This window comes from Callospermophilus lateralis, unplaced genomic scaffold (assembly GCF_048772815.1).
Source record: "Callospermophilus lateralis isolate mCalLat2 unplaced genomic scaffold, mCalLat2.hap1 Scaffold_659, whole genome shotgun sequence".
Lineage (NCBI taxonomy): Eukaryota > Metazoa > Chordata > Mammalia > Rodentia > Sciuridae > Callospermophilus > Callospermophilus lateralis.
In genome coordinates this window covers 447,850-453,037 of record NW_027514876.1, presented here as the reverse complement: position 1 = coordinate 453,037, position 5,188 = coordinate 447,850, and positions in this window count along the sequence as shown.

Genomic DNA, 5,188 nt, shown 5'->3' with positions numbered 1-5,188 from the left:
TTATCATTGTTTTTCACAAAGAATAAGAATTTTGGAAGATAACATAGCACCAAGAAAGAGAATCACTATTTTTTATATATAGTTGTGCTTGAAAGAGAATAATAATGTCACCATAAATTGATTATATAATATAAAAGAAAAACCTTTATGACCAATTCTGTTTATTTTTGACAAAATATATTTGAAGCAAAAATTCAAAATCCATGAATCTCCTCAAAATACTATAAAGATACAGTTAGTAGCATTTCTTCACAAATCATGTAATTTTTGGGATATTATCTAAATTTTCTAGACATAGATATAGAAGCTAAATACATTAATATTCTTTCTCAAGGCACATTTATTTTGAAGCATATTTCCTTAAATCTACAAATACAATTAAATTTTATTCATCATACACAGATCAGTACATCAAAAATGACCAAATACCTGGAAAGAATTCCATTGGCATATTTCTATCTTTTAAACAATAAGGTCTAATATATCTTCTACGTTTTCAGTGACACATAATTTGTAAATTTTAAGTAAACTTCTCCTTTAGGATCAAAATGCACATTCGGCATCCTGTAGGCTTCTAGGATTTGGGATTCTGTTTCATTCTTCAAGTCTGGGAAGTTTTCTCGTATTATTTCATTGAATAGATTGCTCATTCCTTTGGTTTGGAGCTCTATACCTTCCTGTATCCCAATGACTCTTAAGTTTGGTCTCTTAATGTTATCCCATATTTCTTGGATGTTCTGCTCATGGTTTCTTAACAGTCTTGCTGAGCTATCTATGTTCTTTTCGAGGTGAAATACTTTGTCTTCATTGTCTGATGTTCTATCTTCTAAGTGTTCTACTCTGCTGGTAGTATTCTCAATTGAGTTTTTAAGTTGGTTTATTGCTTCCTGCATTTCTAGGATTCCTGTTTGTTTGTTTTTTATAACCTCTATCTCCCTGTATAGTTGATCTTTTGCTGCCTGGATTTGTTTGTGTAATTCATTGTGGAAGTAATCTTTCATTGTCTGATTTTGCTGTCTAATGTCTTCCTTGAGACTCCAGATCATCTGAAGCATGTATATCCTGAATTCTTTATCTGACATTCCATCTGCTGCAGCTGTTACCTCTTCTAAAGTTGAGTTGACCTGCATTGCTTGTGGTCCTTTCTTTCCTTGTCTTTTCATATTGCTTGCGTTTCTTTCTGCTTGGTGAAACTGTTGAGTTTTTGAAAAATTTTTCCCCCTATGTATTTATATTGCTCTTGTATAGTTGAAAAGTCTCCCTTGCAGGGTTGGGTGGCGGTCTGCCTACCTTGCAGGCGTGGGCGGTGCCTCTGCTCTGCCCATACTCCAATTGGGTTGATGTGACTACCGCTCCGGCGGGCCGCTGGGCCTGTCTCGGGCGCGGGCGAAAGGTCTGCTCTGCCCCTACTCCAATTGGGGTGATGTGTCTATCATGCCAGCAGGCCACTGGGCCTGTTCCACTGGTAGGTTGCAGGTCTGCTTACCTTTTGGGCGTGGGTGGCGGCTCTGCTCTACCCCTACTCCAATTGGGGTGACGTGTGTTCCACTCCAGCAGGCCGTTGGGCCTGATCCGCCGGTCTGTCGCAGGTCTGCCTACCTTGCAGGCATAGGCGGCAGCTCTGCCCTGCCCCTCGTACCACACCCGAGGACCGCTGGGCCTTTTCTGCCGGTCGGTTGCAGGTCTGCCTACCTTGCAGGTGTGGATGGCGGCTCTGCTCTGCCCCTACTCCAATTGGGATTACGTGACTACCACACCACCGGGCAGCTGGGCCTGATCCGGGCGTGGCCCAAGTCTCTGCTCTACCCCTACTCCAGTTGGGGTGACGTGTGTACCACGCTGGCAGGTCGCTGGGCCTGATCTGGCAGTCTGTCGCAGACCTGCCTACCTTGCAAGTGCGGGTGGCGGCTCTGCCCTGCCACTCCTACCACGCCCGCGACCACTGGTCCTGTTTTGCCAGACGATCGCAGGTCTGCCTACCTTGCGGGGGTGGGTGGCGGCTCTGCTCTGCCCCTCCTCCAATTGGTGTGACTTGTCTACCACACCCACAGACCCCTGGGCCTGTTCCAGGCCCGGGCAAAGGCTCTGCTCTGCTCCTACTCCAATTGGGGTGACGTGCCAACCACCCCGGCCGGCCGCTGGGCCTGTTCCACCGGTCAGTCGCAGGCCTGCCTACCTTGCGGGAATGGGCGGTGGCTCTGCTCTGCCCCTACTCCAAGTGGGGTGACGTGTCTGTCTGTCATGCCGGCAGGCCACTGGACCTGTTCCTCTGGTCGGTCGCTAGTCTGCCTACTTTTGGGCCCGGGAGGCGGCTCTGCTCTGCCCCTACTCCAATTGGGATCTTGTGAATACCACGCCGGCAGGTCACTGGGCCTGTTCCGAGTGCGGGCAGTGGCTCTGCTCTGCCCCTACTCCAATTGGGGTGACGTGTGTACCACACTGGCAGGCCGCTGGGCCTGATCTGCCCATCTGTCGCAGGTCTGCCTACCTTGTGGGCACGTGTGGTGGCTCTGCTCTGACCCTACTCCAATTGGGGTTACGTGACTACCACACCAGCGGGCCGCTGGGCCTGATCTGGGCACGAAGGCTCTGCTCTACCCCTACTCCAGTTGGGGTGACGTGTGTACCATGCTGGCAGGTCTCTGGGCCTGATCCACTGGTCTGTCGCAGGCCTGCCTACTTTGCGGGCACCGGTGGTGGCTCTGCTCTGTCCCTACTCCATTTGGGGTCATGCCAGTGGGCCACTGGGCCTGTTCCAGGAGCGGGCAGCAGCTCTGCTCTGCCCCTCTGGCTTGATGACAAAGTGAGAGAGACTCGGGTGTTTGTGACTCACTTTCTTTACCAGGAGACCAACTGTTTGTGTCGCCGCTGGTATTGATGAAGTTCTCTCCTCCGCCGCTTTCTGATGACATCAGATCTCTGCCGTGTAGGTATCCCACACGAATGGCAGCATTTCGTCTCCTTTGCCGGCTGACCAAAGCAACGGGTGAGTCCTGACCCGTCCTCACAAGCCCCGTCTTCTGCGATGTAAATCCTTCCTCTAGCTTTTGGAGCACCCCGATTTTGCTGGAAATTCCTAACAAGATAGCTTTTAGCCTTTCTAACTCGTCATTCTCCCGGCACAAAGATGAGGTACACGGGGGTAATGCACTCCCTTCGCCACCATCTTCTATTCTGTCAAGTATTGATATTGTGATATCTCCTGTAGTTTTATTGCATGGAGTAGCTGATTTTTTCTTAACGGGATCTGTAGTTCTTTGTATGTATTTTTAATATGATTTTTAAAAAGTGGTTTATAGACTTGTGTACATGTTCTAAGTAATATCACCCTTCTTTCTCAATTATTTTTGCATGGATCAGGAATCAATAAGTCCTTACTGTTCTAGTTTTATCTTCTTGACAAAATACGAATGCGCTTATAGGAAATGTTTCTCTTGAAACTGAAATAGCAATCAATTCATCACCTCTTCATGTGTTCCAAATGGTAACAAGATATCTGCATTGGTAGCAAATCATAATTGATTATATAAATTTAATTTAGAGTAACATGTTTACATAAACTTTGTGAGAATAGCCAAGCTTTCTGTGTTTATTAATTTCTCCTACAATAACAGTAAGGGTGGTGATTATTGCATAGGAAGAAAAACTCTGATATTCAATCATTCTTTTGGGTGATAACATACAACTGAATTTTTAACATGTTGTAATTTCCTCACAGGATAACAAAGAAGAAATAAATTTAAAACCTGCACTTTATTGAAGGTAAAGCTTTTCTACAAGGGGGGAAACATTTCATTTTGTTTTTATTTACTTAAAATGGCATAGACTAATTCTGAGAAAGTAATTAAGCACTTTATTTATTTATGTATATATTTGGATGTTGATGGGTCTTTATTTTGTTTATTTTGTTTATAGGCAGTGCTTTGATGAAACCCTGTGCCTCAAACATGCTAAGCAAGTGTTCTACCATTGAGTCACAATCCCAGATCCAGGCACAGACACAGGTCTTTCAGCTCTTTCTTGATGTGTAGAATTTCTCACCCATGCCTCTGCTATCTTGATCTAAGTATCCATACATTTACTTCACACTGATACAGTGATTTGATGCACATACAGAATACCATTTACTGCAACAAAACAGCATGGTTTACAACTTAAATCAATTTTAAGCATTTAAGCTAATTAGAGTCATAAAGCTGTAAGAATACGGCCTTTTAATCCACTGGTATATTAAACTATTTAAAATGATTGGGCTTTTTATACAAAAAATCCTGAAGTAGTCCTGAAGAATATTTGGATTGAAACAGGTGAAAAATAATGGTTGAGGCCCACTGCTCTTTTGTGTTTCACTAATATTAATTCAGAGACCATTAGGAGCAGCACACTAGCTGAGCTGATTAAAGATGGCCAATTTCAAAGAAAATCATATTTTATATAATACAGGACCTTTTAGATCACATCAGGTTGACTCTTTTGGAAAGCAAATGTGTAAGCCATGCAGTTCACAAGACATGATATGGATCATCCAAATTCCACATGGCTTGTGAGGCCTCTGTTTGGCAGCAGAAGACCCTCAACACTGGCTCCCACAAAAGAGATTCCTGCAGTCCAATATTGGGATTAGAAAATTGTAGTAAACTATGGTGAAAGTAATTTTGAAGACAGATGCATTCTGTTTGTTTCCAGAAAAAAAGAATAAGAAAAATATGAGTTAAAAACTCCTTTTCCATGAAATCCTATTTGTTTTGCTTTGTGAGCATACCCTGTAGAAGAAAATAGAATTCTGACTTTGAGGGGAAATCTGGACCTCCAGTGATTGTTATAGAAGAATAGGAAATGTTGATACCGAGGGTATGCTATCAAATACTTTGCATAGGACTGCCTACTTCTTTGAGAGAAGGCTCTGTGGTAAATAGAAAATGCTGATAAAATCTTTTCTTTTGGTTTCATTAAGCCAAAAGTTTTATTTGATGTTTGAGATCCATTGTGCTTTGAAATATAATCTTCTTAGCATCCCTGCCATAGGTTTTTATGAAAGGTGATTTAATGTACTGTGGTGGGCTAACATCCATTTCTTCTTTTTATGGGAAACATTTTCTACTTAAAAAAAATGATAATGGCCAATACTCTTTAATAGGGAATTTTATTCATCATTGAGTGGAGGCTTTCTTAAAATATTTTTATTCAA